This window comes from Ambystoma mexicanum, chromosome 3p (assembly GCF_040938575.1).
Source record: "Ambystoma mexicanum isolate Mex_15411 chromosome 3p, UKY_AmexF1_1, whole genome shotgun sequence".
Lineage (NCBI taxonomy): Eukaryota > Metazoa > Chordata > Amphibia > Caudata > Ambystomatidae > Ambystoma > Ambystoma mexicanum.
Window position 1 is genome coordinate 107,937,505 of NC_090925.1, and position 17,517 is coordinate 107,955,021.

Sequence of the window (17,517 nt, forward strand, 5' to 3'; positions counted from 1 at the left end):
ATGGGACGAGTTTGCAGTTATGACGAGGTATCTAGGATACAACTTGACCGATGTAAACTCACTGGCTATGTGGAGTAGGACTTTAAACCTAAAAATTATCCATCTAATATCTCAAATGAAAATTATATATCACAGGCATGCAACATTTTCTTTAATACCGATCTTAGACTTCTATACTATGAAGATTGAACCCATCATTCTGTATAGATTGGACCTTTGTTTACTTGACCACTACAAAGTGCTAAATAAAATACAAGGAAGAACTTGGAAAGAGGTTTTGGGTTTACCAAAATCATTACCTAATACAATGATTTTACATGAACTAGGCCTTAATTCTTTGGCGGTGAAACAGTCTTAGAGAATGCTGGTGAATTATGGGAAAATGCTATGCCCACCTGCAAACTCATTATATGAATATCTTGCAAAAATGGTTGTGAATGGACATTTAGCTTTGATAAACAGATATGTCATTAAGATGAAAACAATCTTGAATCTGATTGTCACTGAACAGAAAGATTTGTACGAACTAACTAGTACTGTAAAAACGAGATTGTTTCAGTATGACTGGGCACAAGTCATGGAGCGAAACGCGTCTTATAAATCATGTTCAGACCATACATGCTTAAGTCAAAAAAAAATATCCACGGTTGCAGTACTTGTTGATTTTCCAATGCAATAATGCAAGAAACCTATACTTGAGATTCAAGCTAAATATTTTTCATACCAATGAAAAGATGAAGTATTGGACCAAGAACAAAAACTCTGCTCGAATTGTGGGGTGTAGATTTTGTGAAACAGCGGGAAACCAAGAAACACTGAAACATCTTGCAATAAACTGTGAGTTATTTGAAGTTCTGCGCCCAACACATCTGAGAACATTCTTTAATGTTGATCTTCCCCTCTCAAGAGAATTGTTATGGACACAGAGTATGTGGGGCACAAGACAGTCCCTGGTACTAGCCCTAACTTGGTTCCTAACCATAATGCAGGTTTACCTAAGTGGAATGGAACAAAGGGAGAGTGTACAGAATTCAAAGATGGACTAAAGGGAAATCGAAGTGAATAAAAATGTATTTTCCTGCTCTTGTTTGGTATCAACACAGGTGCATGAGAATTTATGATGAATTTTGTATGCTATAATGAATGATCATTTACTATGTAAAAACAGAAGAATCAGATTTATGTTTTTAAGTGCATTTAAATATGTAAATATGTTGGTTGTTTCAGAGGCTATGTTTTAAAAGGAAGCATTCGATCACGTTTTGTATCTGCGATATTATGAATGAACATTTGTAAAGGTACTTGTACCAAATACGAATAAATAAATAAATAAATAAATAAATAAAAAAGAAGCAGTTAATACAGGATACGCCCAGGGGTTGGGGGGAGAATTTAGACACCCTCCACAATGCTCTCCATGCCCACGGAGCACCCCCAGAAGAACGCGACCCCACAGGGAGAAACAGGATCTCTCCCAAAGGTAGCATTCCATCGGATCACCCCCAGGCAGTAAACGGGTGCTCAGACACACTGAGAGCCTACCTGAAGAGTGGCTCACTCCCACCAACAGGCGATAAGGGCCCGAAGGCCGTGAAGAAGAGAATCACCAATAAGACAACCACCCACCCTCGACTGCAGGGGTGTGAGGGAGGAGTGTTGGGGCAATATAGACCCATCCTGTTACTAAGGGTGCAAACACCAGAAACAGGAACCAGTGTGAATCCCAGCACCCAAATCACACTAAACACTGACCACCCACCTCAAAGGCCATTAGAGGCAGAACGGAGAGCCGAGAAACTGGGAGAGCAATGCAACCTAACTCCGTTGTACCCAGCCCTGCACCCTATAACAGGAAACCATGGCAAAGAGTGGGAAAGTGACCAAAGAGGTGGACATTTTGACCCTAATGAGCAGCTCCAACCCAGAGAAATCAAAGAAAGGTGACAAATCAGGGGGGAACAACATGGAGACAGGCCCCACTTCGGATTCCCCAGAGCTGGCTCAATCCGCCACTAAGTCGGACCTAAAAGACTTACTGACAGCCCTAACAAAGGAGATCTAGTGCGGTACAGATGAAGTAATGAAGAAGATCACTACCCTAGACAAGAGGGTGGAAGCAGTAGAAACCCAAACAGCAGATATTGAAAACAACCTATGTGACCAGGCATTTGAAACAGAAAAAGGTCTGGACAGGATGGCAGCCCTAGAAGCTAGATGCGAAGCTCTAGAAGCAAAACAGGAGGATGCAGAAAACCGCTCAAGGCGTAATAATATCCGCCTCGGGGGCGTTCCCACATCAGTCCCAGTTTCAGACCTGGAAAAGATACGCAGCAGACCTGTTCAGATTCATTTTGACTCTGTCAGACAGCTCCCCACTGGAAACTTATCGGGTACACAGAACGTTCCCAAGGCAATCGTCTTCATCCCCTCGGCATATCCTAGCCAGGATTCACTTTTACAGGGTGAAAGGAGGCATCCTGAGAGAAGCCAGATCATCACAAAAGATCTCGTTCAGAGATGCTACCAACCAACTATATCAAGACCTGGCTAATTCCACCCTTCCAAAAAGGAAATCGCTCAGACCTCTCACTGGGTGGTTAGGGGAAAGAAAGATTCCATACTGATGGGGCTACCCAACCTCTCTGAAATTCACCTCGGAAGGATCCCAAAGCAGATCCACTCCCTAAAGGAAGCAGAAAAATTCCTAGGAACAGGTGTACAAAGTGGTGAATCAGAAACGGAAGCTACCACACAAGACCATATCAAAAAGCAACCGACAACGACCGGGACAAGAGTCAACAGGAGACGCAGGATCCGAGGCCCGCCTCGGAAAAACCTTAATCTAGACTGAGCCGGAGAGGAGGTACCTGCCTACTTAACGTCAGTTGACTCACCCCGGGAATCCCATTCAACAGTTGTCAATAAAAATCCAACACATGGGACACCCTGGGGATTTGGGACAGACTGGAGGAACTATTAAGCAGACTGGGAAATATGGGTATCCCTGACAACACGCCGGGGGCAAACCAAAGCAAAGTCACTCATTTCGGAAAGAGATCAAAAGGCAGAGTTTAGCCACAATACCCAGCTGAAGACGTGTTAGGCCCTGTTGGCCACAGCTGCTCGGTGGTGGGGCGCAGCCAGTAACCCCGTTGGGTGAGGCTGGTCTCAACCCTAGGAGTACAAGGGGAGAGAGGGGTGGGAGAAGAACAGGGGGAAGGGACAGGGTTTATTATCCTTCGCCCCCAAAAAACTAGAATTAGTAACACACTGACATCCAGAGGCATCGCAATCACACACATCCAGAATAAGACAACCGGGGGCACCCAAAAGGGGCTCGACCTGAGCCCGCTCAAAACGAAGTCCAACAAGAAATGCCATGGGGTCGGATAATGAGAGCAAAATCCGAATGCTCATATGGAACGTCCAGGGCCTCAACTTCCCGGGGAAACGTAGATCAGTGGAGCATAGACTTAATCAACTGGCAGGGGACAGAGTACTCCTCCAGGAGACTCGCCTGCTGCTGGCTGACAAGCGGCACATCAGATTCAAAAGACTTAAAAAATCATTTTTTAAAGTCCCCCAGAAGAACGCGACCCCACAGGGAGAAACCGGATCTCTCCCAAAGGGAGTATTACACCGGATCACCCCCAGGCAGTAAACGGGTGCTCAGACACACTGTGTAACGCTCACCTGATTCCCACGGAGGCGCGGGTCTTGGCAGGAAGGTGTCTGTGACTCGAAAAGTGATGTGCAGGACTCGACTGGCTTCTGGGGTCGAACCTCTTCGCACTGTGTGTTGAACTCGAAGTGTGAGGTTTCTGCAGGTGAAAGAATATGGGGATTAAAGGTCTGGGTTGTTCAATGTCCCTATCTCTCTCTTCCCAGCTTGTCTGTAGAGCCCCCTTCCCAGGTCAACGTGCTCACCTTAGATAGGTGAATGCTGGGCTCTCCATCTGCGTCTAGTGCAGGGTGCCGTTGCCAGTTCCTTCACTGGTGAAACATCGGCCTCTTGACTTCAGAGGATGGTTACCGTCGTTGTCTGCACGACCGGTAAGTTTCTGGACACCTTTTGTCTTTATAGTCTTTTAATACGTGGCAGTGAAGCGCCTGGAGATTCGTAAGTATGGCAAGCGCTCCAACTGTCTCTTCCCTTGCAGATTAGTTCGTGTTTAAGAGATGCCGGTGTATTCGCAGGCGTTTGATTGCGACGAGCGTGATGGGCGTGAGTAAGTACCTGCTTAATGTCTTTTTCTTTGTCTTTACAGGCGACGATGCAGAATGAAGAAATCCGGAATTCGCCGCGTGCCGGTAAGTGTAACAATGCTGTGTCTTTGCAGGTGAAGATGCAGCGTGAAGAATCTGGAATGCACAGCGTGCCGGTAAGTATAATAATGCTGTTGGTCTTTGCAGGTGAAGATGCAGCGTGAAGAATCCGGAATGCACCGCGTGCCGGTAAGTATAATAATGCTGTTGGTCTTTGCAGGCGAAGGTGCAGCGTGAGACACGGCCGCTGCCGACGGATCAGGTGAGTAAGCACTGAATGTAAAGTTCGTCTTGCTAACCTGTTGTTTTCTGGTCTTTTGCAGGTGCTGATGTTGGTCGGGTACAGGAATGGTAAGTATAATTCTTGCAGGTTCAGGATCAAAAGAAGAAAGGCTGGAACAGACTCGGTGAGCGTTCTGCTGCAGATGCAGAATAACGCGAAGCACGTTTCATCAATCGGGTGTGGTTTAAATAGCCTTGGAGTGATGAGGCGTCTTCTTCCACGGCCCCGCCTAGGTAAGAAAAGAGTTCCTGCTTCCAGAAGAGTTCCAGTGCTGTATCCAGGGAGTGGAGCTGCCCCACCCAGGTAAGAAAGTAGTCCCTGTTCACAGAGGGCTTCTAAGAGGCTGGTAAGTAAGCAGCATGGTCTGCCGCAGGTAAGTCCACCCAAGCACTTTCACACCAATGATGAGCCCGGCGCTTCCAGTGCCGGGACCGATGATAATGATGAGCCTGGTGCCACCGGCGCCAGGACAATGTCCAAAAGGTCCCTGTGGGGACCGACTGGTGCCTAGGATTAGGGTTAGGGGCCTGCTTCCAAGGACGTTGGGCTGGTCCTGGCTCCTTGGAAGCAGTGATCATGACACACTGAGAGTCTACCTGAAGAGTGGCTCACTCCCACCAACAGGCGATAAGGGCCCAAAGGCCATGAAGAAGAGAATCACCAATAAGACAACCACCCACCCTCGACTGCAGGGGTGTGAGGGAGGAGTGTTGCGGCAATATAGACCCACCCTGTTACTAAGGGTGCAAACACCAGAAACAGGAACCAGTGCGAATCTCAGCACCCAAATTACACTAAACACTGACCACCCACCTCAAAGGCCATTAGAGGCAGAACGGAGAGCTGAGAAACTGGGAGAGCAATGCAACCTAACTCTGTTGTACCCAGCCCTGCACCCTATAACAGGAAACCATGGCAAAGTGTGGGAAAGTGACCAAACAGGTGGACATTTTGACCCTAATGAGCAGCTCCAACCCGGAGAAATCAAAGAAAGGTGACAAATCAGGGGGGCACAAAATGGAGACACGCCCCACCTCTGATTCCCCAGAGCTGGCTCAATCCGCCACAAAGTCGGACCTAAAAGACTTACTGACAGCCCTAACAAAGGAGATCTAGAGGGGTACAGATGAAGTAATGAAGAGGATCACTACCCTAGACAAGAGGGTGGAAGCAGTAGAAACTGGAACAGCAGATGTTGAAAACAACCTATGTGACCAGGCATTTCAAACAGAAAAAGGTCTGGACAGGATGGCAGCCCTAGAAGCTAGATGCGAAGCTCTAGAAGCAAAACAGGAAGATGCAGAAAACCGCTCAAGGCGCAATAACATCCGCCTCGCAAGCGTTCCCACATCAATCCCAGACGCAGACCTGGAAAACATACGCAGCAGACCTGTTCAGATTCATTTTGACTCTGTCAGACAGCTCCCCACTGGAAACTTATCAGGTACACAGAACGGTCCCAAGGCAATCGTCTTCATCCCCTCTGGATATCTTAGCCAGGATTCACTTGCCAGGATTCACTTTTACAGGGTGAAAGAAGACATCATGAGAGAAGCCAGATCATCACAAAAGATCTTGTTCAGAGATGCTACCATCCAAATATTTCAAGACCTGGCAAATTCCACCCTTCCAAAAAGGAAATCGCTCAGACCTCTCACTGAGTGGTTAGGGGAAAGAAAGATTCCATACTGACGGGGCTACCCAACCTCTCTGAAATTCACCTCGGAAGGATCCCAAAGCAGATCCACCCCCTAAAGGAAGCTGAAAAATACCTAGGAACAGGTGTGCACAGTGGTGAATCAGAAATGGAAGCTACTACACAAGACCATATCAAAAAGCAACCGACAACGACCGGGACAAGAGTCAACAGGAGACGCAGGATCCGAGGCCCTCCTCGGAAAAACCTTAATCCAGACTGAGCCGGAGAGGAGGTACCTGCCTACTTAACGCCAGTTGACTCACACCTGGGAATCCCATTCAACAGTTTTCAATACAAATCCAACACATGGGACACTCTGGGGATTTGGGACAGACTGGAGGAACTATTAAGCAAACTGGGAAATATGGGTATCCCTGACAACACGCCGGGGGAAAACCAAAGCAAAGTCACTCATTTCGGAAAGAGATCAAAAGGCAGAGTTTAGCCACAATACCCAGCTGAAGACGTGTTATGCCCTGTTGGCCACAGCTGCTCGGTGGTGGGGCGCAGCCAGTAACCCCGTTGGGTGAGGCTGGTCTCAACCCTAGGAGTACAAGGGGAGAGAGGGGTGGGAGAAGAACAGGGGAAAGGGACAGGGTTTATTATCCTTCGCCCCCAAAAAACTAGAATTAGTAACACACTGACATCCAGAGGCATCGCAATCACACACATCCAGAATAAGACAACCGGGGGCACACAAAAGGGGCTCGACCTGAGCCCGCTCAAAACGAAGTCCAACAAGAAATGCCATGGGGTCGGATAACGAGAGCAAAATCCGAATGCTCACATGGAACGTCCAGGGCCTCAACTTCCCGGGAAAATGTAGATCAGTGGAGCATAGACTTAACCAACTGGCAGGGGACATGGTACTCCTCCAGGAGACTCACCTGCTGCTGGCTGACAAGCGGCACCTCAGATTCAAAAGACTTAAAAAAATCATTTTTTTAAGTCCCCCAGAAGAACGCGACCCCACAGGGAGAAACCGGATCTCTCCCAAAGGGAGTATTACACCGGATCACCCCCAGGCAGTAAACGGGAGCTCAGACACACTGAGAGCCTACCTGAAGAGTGGCTCACTCCCACCAACAGGCGATAAGGGCCCGAAGGCCGTGAACAAGAGAATCACCAATAAGACAACCACCCACCCTCGACTGCAGGGGTGTGAGGGAGGAGTGTTGCATCAATATAGACCCACCCTGTTACTAAGGGTGCAAACACCAGAAACAGGAACCAGTGCGAATCTCAGCACCCAAATCACACTAAACACTGACCACCCACCTCAAAGGCCATTAGAGGCAGAACGGAGAGCCGAGAAACTGGGAGAGCAATGCAACCTAACTCCGTTGTACCCAGCCCTGCACCCTATAACAGGAAACCATGCAAAGAGTGGGAAAGTGACCAAACAGGTGGACATTTTGACCCTAATGAGCAGCTCCAACCCGGAGAAATCAAAGAAAGGTGACAAATCAGGGGGGCACAACATGGAGATAGTCCCCACCTCGGATTCCCCAGAGCTGGCTCAATCTGCCACAAAGTCGTACCTAAAAGACTTACTGACAGCCCTAACAAAGGAGATCTAGAGGGGTACAGATGAAGTAATGAAGAAGATCACTACCCTAGACAAGAAGGTGGAAGCAGTAGAAACCCGAACAGCAAATATTGAAAACAACCTATGTGACCAGGCATTTCAAACAGAAAAAGGTCTGGGCAGGATGGCAGCCCTAGAAGCTAGATGCGAAGCTCTAGAAACAAAACAGGAGGATTCAGAAAACCGCTCAAGGCGCAATAACATCCGCCTCGGGAGCGTTCCCACATCAATCCCAGACGCAGACCTGGAAAACATACGCAGCAGACCTGTTCAGATTCATTTTGACTCTGTCAGACAGCTCCCCATTGGAAACTTATCAGATACACAGAACGGTCCCAAGGCAATCGTCTTAATCCCCTCTGGATATCCTAGCCAGGATTCACTTTTACAGGGTGAAAGAAGACATCCTGAGAGAAGCCAGATCATCACGAAATATCTCGTTCAGAGATGCTACCATCCAACTATATCAAGACCTGGCAAATTCCACCCTTCAAAAAAGGAAATCGCTCAGACCTCTCACTGAGTGGTTAGGGGAAAGAAAGATTCCATACTGATGGGGCTACCTAACTTCTCTGAAATTCACCTTGGAAGGATCCCAAAAGCAGATCCACTCCCTAAAGGAAGCAGAAAAATTCCTAGGAACAGGTGTGCACAGTGGTGAATCAGAAACGGAAGCTACCACACCAGACCATATCAAAAAGCAACCGGCAACGACCGGGACAAGAGTCAACAGGAGATGCAGGATCCGGGGCCCTCCTCGGAAAAACCTTAATCCAGACTGAGCCGGAGAGGAGGTACCTGCCTACTCAACGCCAGTTGACTCACCCGGGGGAATCCCATTCAACAGTTGTCAATACAAATCCAACACATGGGACACTCTGGGGATTTGGGACAGACTGGAGGAACTATTAAGCAGACTGGGAAATATGGGTATCCCTGACAACACGCCGGGGGAAAACCAAAGCAAAGTCACTCATTTCAGAAAGAGATCAAAAGGCAAAGTTTAGCCACAATACCCAGCTGAAGACGTGTTAGGCCCTGTTGGCCACAGCTGCTCGGTGGTGGGGCGCAGCTAGTAACCCCGTTGGGTGAGGCTGGTCTCAACCCTAGGAGTACAAGGGGAGAGAGGGGTGGGAGAAGAACAGGGGGAAGGGACAGGGTTTATTATCCTTCGCCCCCAAAAAACTAGAATTAGTAACACACTGACATCCAGAGGCATCACAATCACAGACATCCAGAATAAGACAACCGGGGACACACAAAAGAAGCTCGACCTGAGCCCGCTCAAAACGAAGTCCAACAAGATTCAAAAGACTTTAAAAATAATTTTTGCCACATTCGGGGAGAAAAAGAAAGGGGTGGCAATATTACTGAGTGATAAGTTCCCACTAACGAAAATCATGGTTAAAAGAAACACAGTGGGCAGGTATCTCCTAGTGAGAGGACACCTCCTAGAACAGCCGATTACTACATCCACCATGTACAGCGCTAACAACGCCCCAGACAAATTTCTGTGAGATCTGATCCCGATCCTGCTATCATTCTCAGAGGGTACCTCTTTACAGGGGGAGATTTTAATATGGTCCCAGATCCAGTGAAAGAGAAGACGCTTCCCCCATCTAGGGCTGATTACGCCCAATCACTAGCGTTAGCCAACCTCCTCAGGGAAACTGAAATGGTGGACTCATGGAGATTAGCCAATATGTGGTCTAACGACTACACTAATTACTCGAATGCACATAAAAGTTTCTCAAGAATCGACTTGATTCCAGTCAAAGGTGCCCTATTCCCCTGTTTTGAAAAAAGTGGAGAGTCACACATGAATGATATCGGACCATGCTCCGGTCACAGCAGACTTGCAAATAAGTGGATCCCCTCTCCCCCCCAAGATACTAGAAATTACGCAACGCCCTCCTGCTAGATTTAGCTATCAAAAGGGAAACGGGTGAAACACTAACTACTTTATGGAAAATACTTTAGCGGACACTGCCATAGATATAATCTGGGATGCCATGAAGCCAGTAGTGAGGGGGACAATCATCAGTCCAAGCGCAGAACAGGGTCCGGTCTCCAAAATTCAAGAATCCAAACTAAAGGCAAAGGTATCAGCTTTGGAGAGAGAGTTAAAAATCCCCAGACCCAAGATATCAGAAAGGGAATCGTAAAGAGCCAAAATAGCTTTACAAATGCACTGGGCGGACCGATCGGCTAAAATGCTGGCTTACAATTTTATTATTATAGAAAAATCAAGCAAACCGCATACTTGCATATAAACTACAGAAGGTGCACAAGAGAAATAATATAATAAGGCTCATAGGAGACGACGGTAAAGCTCTATACACTGATAAAAAAATGGAAGCCCTAGTAGCACACCATAGGGTAATAATGGCAGGGCCGCCAACACCCTCTGAACTCCAGACACAGTACCTGAGATCTGCCAGTGCCCCCTCCACGCAAGCTCAATTAGAATCCCTAGAAGCTCCAATCACAGTGGATGAAATAAGGGAGGCTATAAAATCCTTGAAAAACACAACCCGCAGGCCCTGATGGACTAATGACAACATTTTAGAAAACTTACTCTCACATCCTAGCCGCACACCTTGCCAACCTGTTTAATTCCTTCTTGACCACGGGGACCTTTACAAGCTCAATGGCTGAAGCACTAACAATACTCGCCCACAAAGTAGGGAAAGACCCGGAGCAGACTGCCTCTTACAGATCAATAACGTTGATGAACAACGACGGGAAAATATTCTCAAAGGGGCTGGCATCCAAATTGAAAGTGTATCTCCCAGACATGATAGCCTGTGACCAGACAAGATTTATCCCGGGAAGGGGGACACATGATAACATCAGGTGCATGATCAACCTCATTGAAAGTGCTGACAGACTGGGTAAAAGAATGCTGGTCATCTCATTAGATGCCCACAAGGCATTTGATCTAGTGGACTGGGGGTATATCAGGAAAACTCTCATACACTTAGGGTTCGGCCCTAACTTAGTAACATGGATGATGGCTAACTATCAAACCCCATCTACACAACTGCATGCTGACGTTATCAGATCAGAAAAAATACATATCACCAGAGGAACAAGGCAGCGTTGCCCTCTACTATCCTAGTGTTCGCCTTGTCCATGAAGCCATTTGCAGAGAAGGTCCGACAAAACCCTAAGATAAAGGGGCTCACGGTAGGGAGATGGGAGTACAAAGCTGCACTATACGCAGATGATGGGCTGTTAACAATAACCCATACGGACACCTCACTGGTCCCCCTTTGGACTGAGATCGAAGCATTTGGCAAGGTCTCTGGATTTACGGTAAATTATGATAAATCCTCAGAGCTAGCAGTCAACCTCTCAAGTAATCAGAGGGAAGATCTCAGCCCCCTGCTCCCTGTCCCATGGGAGAAAACGGCGATTGGATATCTGGGGGTTCAGATCCCCAGAAGCGCCTCGCAAATCTATCAGAGCAATTTCCTGCAGCTGTTCTGTGAATTCAGGAAAGACTTGGAGCAACGGAAAAAACAAGAGATCTCCCGGCTCGGAAGAATAGCTGCTGCAATAATGAATCTAATACCCCGATTGATTTATCAGTGCGCTGTGCTCCCGGTAGACATCCCAGAAAACGAATTAAACTCCCAGCAGAAAAACATACTAAAATTCATATGGGGGGCTGGGGAGAAATCCTGAGTAGCTAAGCAGATCACGCTTCGTGGCAAGAGCTTAGGAGGACTGGGGGTCCCTGATGTGTCCAGGTACAAGCGGGCAGCGCAACTATCATCCGCATTCACATGGACACAGAACACAGACCAGCCCTACTGGGGACAAATAGAAGAAGCGTGGTGTTCCCCTCCGCTGGCTGACGTTCCACACATTCCGACCATGAACACCCAGACAAACCTAGGCCCCCTCACAGCAACGAAAAACACAGAGTTGAACTGGAAATTAGCATGCCGTAAATGGAGTTGTATAGGTACTCTAGGCCCACTCACGCCAATCTGGAATAACCCAGAGTTCTCACCGGGAATTCAACCCCATAGTTTTGCAGCCTGGAGGGAGGGAGGTTTGCGGAAGATCTCGGATTTCATGGAGGGGTAACCCACTCACATTCGAAGAATGCAAGGCTAAATTCAAGGTCACAGAGACGGACTGGTTTCATTACGCCCAGCTCCGACACTGGATATCACAGAGGGTAGTCAGGCAGAGGGGAGCGAGGGATCTCACAGCACTAGAGCGGACCTTAACATCAGCGTCCCTGCTATGGAAAATCTCTACACTATACTGCCTACTAGACAAAACAGACGCAAACACAAAAGAAAAATACATGCTTAGCTGGGAAAGGGACCTATGACGCGCAATAGACATAGAAGAATGGGGTTGAATCTGGACCAGACTACATAAAAGCACCCAATGTATCACAAACAGAGAGGGGGTATATAAAGTCAGCTACAGATACCACATTACCCCGGAAGAACTAAACAAATCCAATCCAGACATCCCATCGGGATGTTGAAGGGGCAGTGCAGTCGGGGGCACTCTTTGGGACTGCCCAAAAGCGGTGGCTTACTAGAGGTGGGGGGATGCTCGAGCAGATAAAAGCGATCACTGGGCTTTCAATCCCATGGGATCTGGGAATAATACTTCTGGGAGAAACTGGGGGAGGGGGAATACCCGCTCACTGGCCAGATTGCTCGCCTGTGTACACATCTATTAACAGCTGCCAAAATAGCATCGGCCCGACTATGGAAGAACCCAGAGGGCCCCTCAATCCTAATCTGGTGGTCCAAATGTTAGGAAAGCGTAGTAGCGGAAAAAATAACAGCGATCCGATCAGGGAACTTGAACGCTTTCGAAACACATGGGAACCTTTTATGGACTATGCTGAGAAATATCCAGGAATCAAACGAAGTCCCCCACTGACACGATGGCTATAATAAGGCCCTGACTAAGGGGAATGGAGCAGACCTCACCCAAGGCCCCATGAGTATATAGACAGAATAAGACTCCAAAAATGGACCCCGTAAAGAGAACCGCCTTTAATGAACTAATGCTGTGATCTGTATGTGTTGAAAATGCCGATATGATGTCATTCTATACATAATCTGAAATGCTTAATACAAATGTTTGGTTGAAAAAAAGAGTGGCGAGGTGGAGAAGGTTGCGACCCTTGAAAGATTTCTGGGTAGGGGTACAAATTAGTGGTACTCCCTGCGCAGGCGAAGAAGGAGCCAGAGGGAAGGCAGAGGAAGTAGGAGGAGAGGGCAAGGTAGCCGAGGAGGAGGAAGAGGGCGCCAGAGAGGTGGCAGAGAGTGGAGGCAAGGAAGCTGGAGAAGGGAGAACGGGCCAAACAGGAGAGGAAAGGAAATTGATAAGTCGCGGGAAACGTCTGTCAAAGAGGACGAGAGTGGCCTGAGGGCCTTGGACCAAGACGGTGCCATTGAGGTAAACATTAATGATGACCTTAGAGGAGTGAAATGGGCGCCACCATTAATCGGAGAAGAGGAGAAAGGAGAGAGCACAGTGACCATTTGAAGAGTCCATAGGTCTGGCGAAGGAACGACAAAGAATAAGTCGGTGAGGGTCTGTCTGGAGGAAGCGCTGGTGTAGGTGTCAGTGATAGGGAGACCAGGGTTGGAGATCAGGATATCCTTTTTGAACTTCTTCCTGATGTGGAGGAGGGGGAAGAGGAGAGTGAGGGGGTGGGTGGGTGTTGAGAGAGGAGCGTAAGGGGGGCTGGAGACACTGGGGCAGAACATGAGGGGGTGCAAGCAGAAGAGACGGAATAAGAAAGAATAGCAGGACAGAATGAGACACAATGCAGTCACTAGGCAGAGCTAGGTGCGAAATTAAGCAGAGCAGGGTGAAACACAATGCAGCCACGGGGCACAGCTAAGTTCGGAATTAAGCAGAGCAGGGTGAAACACAATGCAGCCACTGGGCACAGCTAAGTTTGAAATTAAGCACAGCAGGATGAAACACAATACAGCCACTGGGCACAGCTAAATTCGAAATTAGGCAGAGAAGGATGAAACACAATGCAGCCACTGGGCACAGCTAAATTCAAAATTAAGCAGAGCAGGATGAAACACAATGCAGCCACTGGGCACAGCTAAGTTCGAAATAAAGCAGGGCAGGATGAAACACAATGCAGCCACTGTGTACAGCTAACATCGATTTTAGCAGGACGTGTGAAAAAATACAATGCAACAACTGGGAGTGAGGAGTGGGACAGTCACAGGTGTGGAGGAAGAGGGTCGACGAAGTTAGTTGAGGGAACTAACCTTCAGAGAAAAGTTAGATGCTCAATTGATTTCAAGTGTCGAGAACGTGTGGAGGTCTCCTCAGCCTCCATGTGTATGTCGGGTGGTGCAGGGGGACCCCCATATCCCAAGCAACAGACAGGGGAACAGACAGGGCCTTAGAATGAGGGTCTTTGAGGTGTGAGCTGGCTAAAGCCTGCCTGTCAACAGTAGGTCGTTTTTTTGTTGGCCCCAACCAATCACTTGCAGGTAGAAGAGGGGGGACCCTTCAGGGAGTCTCCCGATGCTCAAAGGAGGTCGGCGGCCATCTTGTAATTGCCACAAGGCCGGCAAAGAGGAAGACCTGTGGTGCAGATCGCCCCTCAGGCAGTGTGCTTGCTGCCCCTTACTGATGGTGGGCAATGGGGCAGTGAATGCACGAAGCGCGGTGAGGGCTAGCAAGCTTCAGAAATAAAAATAAAAAAATAAAAATATTTTCTTTCAGTTTTTCTTTTTTTTTCAAAATTAAAAATTAAACTTTAGGTCATAGCTCGTCGTCTTCATAGATTCCTCCTACTTCAAGCATAGTAATCTGGAAGCCACCATGACAAGTGTAGTCGGGTCTGTAGGAAGGGTGAACACATCACAGGCACCATTCAGGAAATGAGATAGTGAAGGTAGAAAGCAGGCCTTAGAATGAGTGCCTTTGAGGTGTGGGCTGGCTAAAGCCTACCATAGTAGGTCGGTTTTGTGTTGCCACCAACCAATCACTTGCAGGTAGCAGAGGGGGTCTCCTCTGGGAGCCTCTCGGGGCGCAAAGGAGGGTGGCGGCATCTTGTAATTGCTGCGAGACCGGCAAAGAGGAAAGCCTGTGGTGCAGATTGCCCCTCAGGCAGTGTGCTCGCTGCCCCTGACTGATGGTGGGCAACGGGGCAGCGAATGCACATAATGAGGTGAGGCCTAGCGAGCTTCATAAATATAAATGAAAATAAAAATGTAAGTTCCGTTTTTTGGGGTTTTTTATTTCAAAATGAAACCTTTTGTTCATAGCTCGTCGTCTTCATGGAATCCTCTCGATGCTCAAAGCAGTGCGGCGGCTATCGTTCTGTTTTTCTCTTTTTTTGTTATCTAAAATTCAAAATGAAACCTTTAGATCATAGCTCGTTGTCTTGATGGAATCCTCCTACCTCGAGCATAGTTATCAGGAAGCCACCATCACGAGTGCAGTCGGGTATGCAGGCAGAGTAGAGAGTAGATATCACAGGCACCAGTCAGAAAAAGAGAGAGTGAAGGTAGAAAGCAGGCCTTAGAATGAGTGCCTTTGAGATGTGGGCAGAGAGCACCATCCGAGCCACCAAAGAGATCTGCGAAGCATTTGATCCACACATTTTCTGGGACTGTGGGGACAATAGTGGCTAGCTGAAATGTGACATTATTATTAAGAAGCTTCCAGAGATCTCTTGTATTTTTGTTAGATAAGATCTTCATTATCATTTCGCCATCTTCCTGGAAGCGTGGAGCTCTAGTAGCCAATACACAATTTTTGTATTGCTGCCTTCTCTTTTTTTTCTTAGCAATTCAGTCCCCTTCAATTCCACGGTCTACACGTCATAGATATGCACGCACATTTCTTTTCATCTGGGTCCTGCCCCAGTCCGAGGTAGAACTCAGAAGTCCATTAGAACTTCTGTATAGTCCATTCCTCCCGCATTTTCCTTCCAGTTTCTTGTGATATTTAGTTATGAGACTTTGAATGTCCCTAGGCATTATTCTGAGGCGGGTCCCACCCTGATTAACATCAAGTGTGTCTGTCATTAATTGCGGGCCTGCAATATTCCATCCCTTTAGGGTCAAAATAAAAAGGAGATGATCACTTTCCGTCATCGGGATAATTTACAGGGTGGTCAACCATTCAAGCTAGACCCTCTGTCAAAAGAAATAATCTAGGTGTGCTGCACAATTACCCCGAGTCCACGTTGTTTTCCCAGGAATATCTCCTTTTAAATGGCCATTCACCATGGCCATATATCGTTCCTTAAGTTCCGTGACCCAAAGGGCCGCTCTCCTGCCCAGTAATCTCTTGGGCAGTTTTACCCCTGCTTCATCCAGATATTTTATATTGAGATCACTGCATAATACTATATGAGGATTGTTTGCTGTTATTCTCACCTCATCTATTGCGTTGGTAACTACCCCCACAAATTCTTCATCTCCCATCCCAAGAGGTTTCCGATATAAATTGATTTTAACTAGTATTAGCAGATTTCGGCCCTCCCCCCTTTCCCAGGACAAGGTCACTACCTGAGTAGTGGCACCAGGCTCATAAAGATGCCCAGTCCCAGCGCTGGAAGCGCCGGGCTCATAATGCTTGCGTGGACTTACCCGCAGCAGACCATGCTGCTTACTTACCTGCCAGTTGAACCCCGGATGCAGATCAACCTACCTGGGAATGTACCTCTGGCTCCGCCGGAACGATTTTCTGGTGACCCAAAGAGGTTTGCAGTATTCATTAATCAGTGCCGGTTGCACTTCTTATGCCGGCCAGCAGCCTTTCCAACTGATCAAGCTAAGGTAGCTTTCGTGCTTTCGTACCTTAGTGGCAATGCGGCAGACTGGTCGATCCCTCTAGTTAATCAAGATGATTCGGTTCTCCATGATTTTCAAGCTTTTCAGCTCAGTATGGAAAAACTGTTTGCAAGACATTCACAGGGGCAAGCCTTGGACAATGAGCTCCTTTCATTGCGACAGGGTAATCAAGACCTTTTGGCTTATATTGCGTCTTTCAACAGACTGATAGTGGAAACTCGATGGCCTGAGGACAAAAGGATTACGCTGTTTTATAGAGGTCTACGTGGAGAGCTCAAAGATGTGTTAGCCCAAGTAGTGAATCCCCCGCAAGACTGTTCGGACTATATTGACTTAGTCGTTCAAATTGACCACAGACTGCAGAACAGGAAGGCCGATCGTTCCAAGTTTGATGCTCGAGTATTTTCCAAACCACCAACTCCTACCAAAGGAGTAGACTCCGGGGAACCCATGCAAATAGGGGGCCTGAAAGGATCGTTTGCTGTTATTCTCACCTCATCTATTGCGTTGGTAACTACCCCCACAAATTCTTCATCTCCCATCCCAAGAGGTTTCCGATATAAATTGATTTTAACTAGTATTAGCAGATTTCGGCCCTCCCCCCTTTCCCAGGACAAGGTCACTACCTGAGTAGTGGCACCAGGCTCATAAAGATGCCCAGTCCCAGCGCTGGAAGCGCCGGGCTCATAATGCTTGGGTGGACTTACCCGCAGCAGACCATGCTGCTTATTTACCTGCCAGTTGAGCCCCAGATCCTCTTCTGTTTGGGACTACTTTTCCTGTTGGGTGGGGCAGGAGCCACTCCCTAGGTTCAGAACACTGGAACTCTTCTGGAAAGCAGGAACTCTTTTCTTAC

The 17,517-nt window shown here is 47.7% G+C and overlaps 1 protein-coding gene across 1 annotated transcript in view; it reads right to left on the bottom strand.

Moving 5' to 3' along the window:
• The window catches only part of LOC138579493 (C-type lectin domain family 2 member L-like), a 523,525-nt gene that overhangs the window by 434,265 nt on the left and 71,743 nt on the right, over positions 1 to 17,517 (bottom strand). The gene's annotated exons all lie outside the window — the stretch shown is intronic.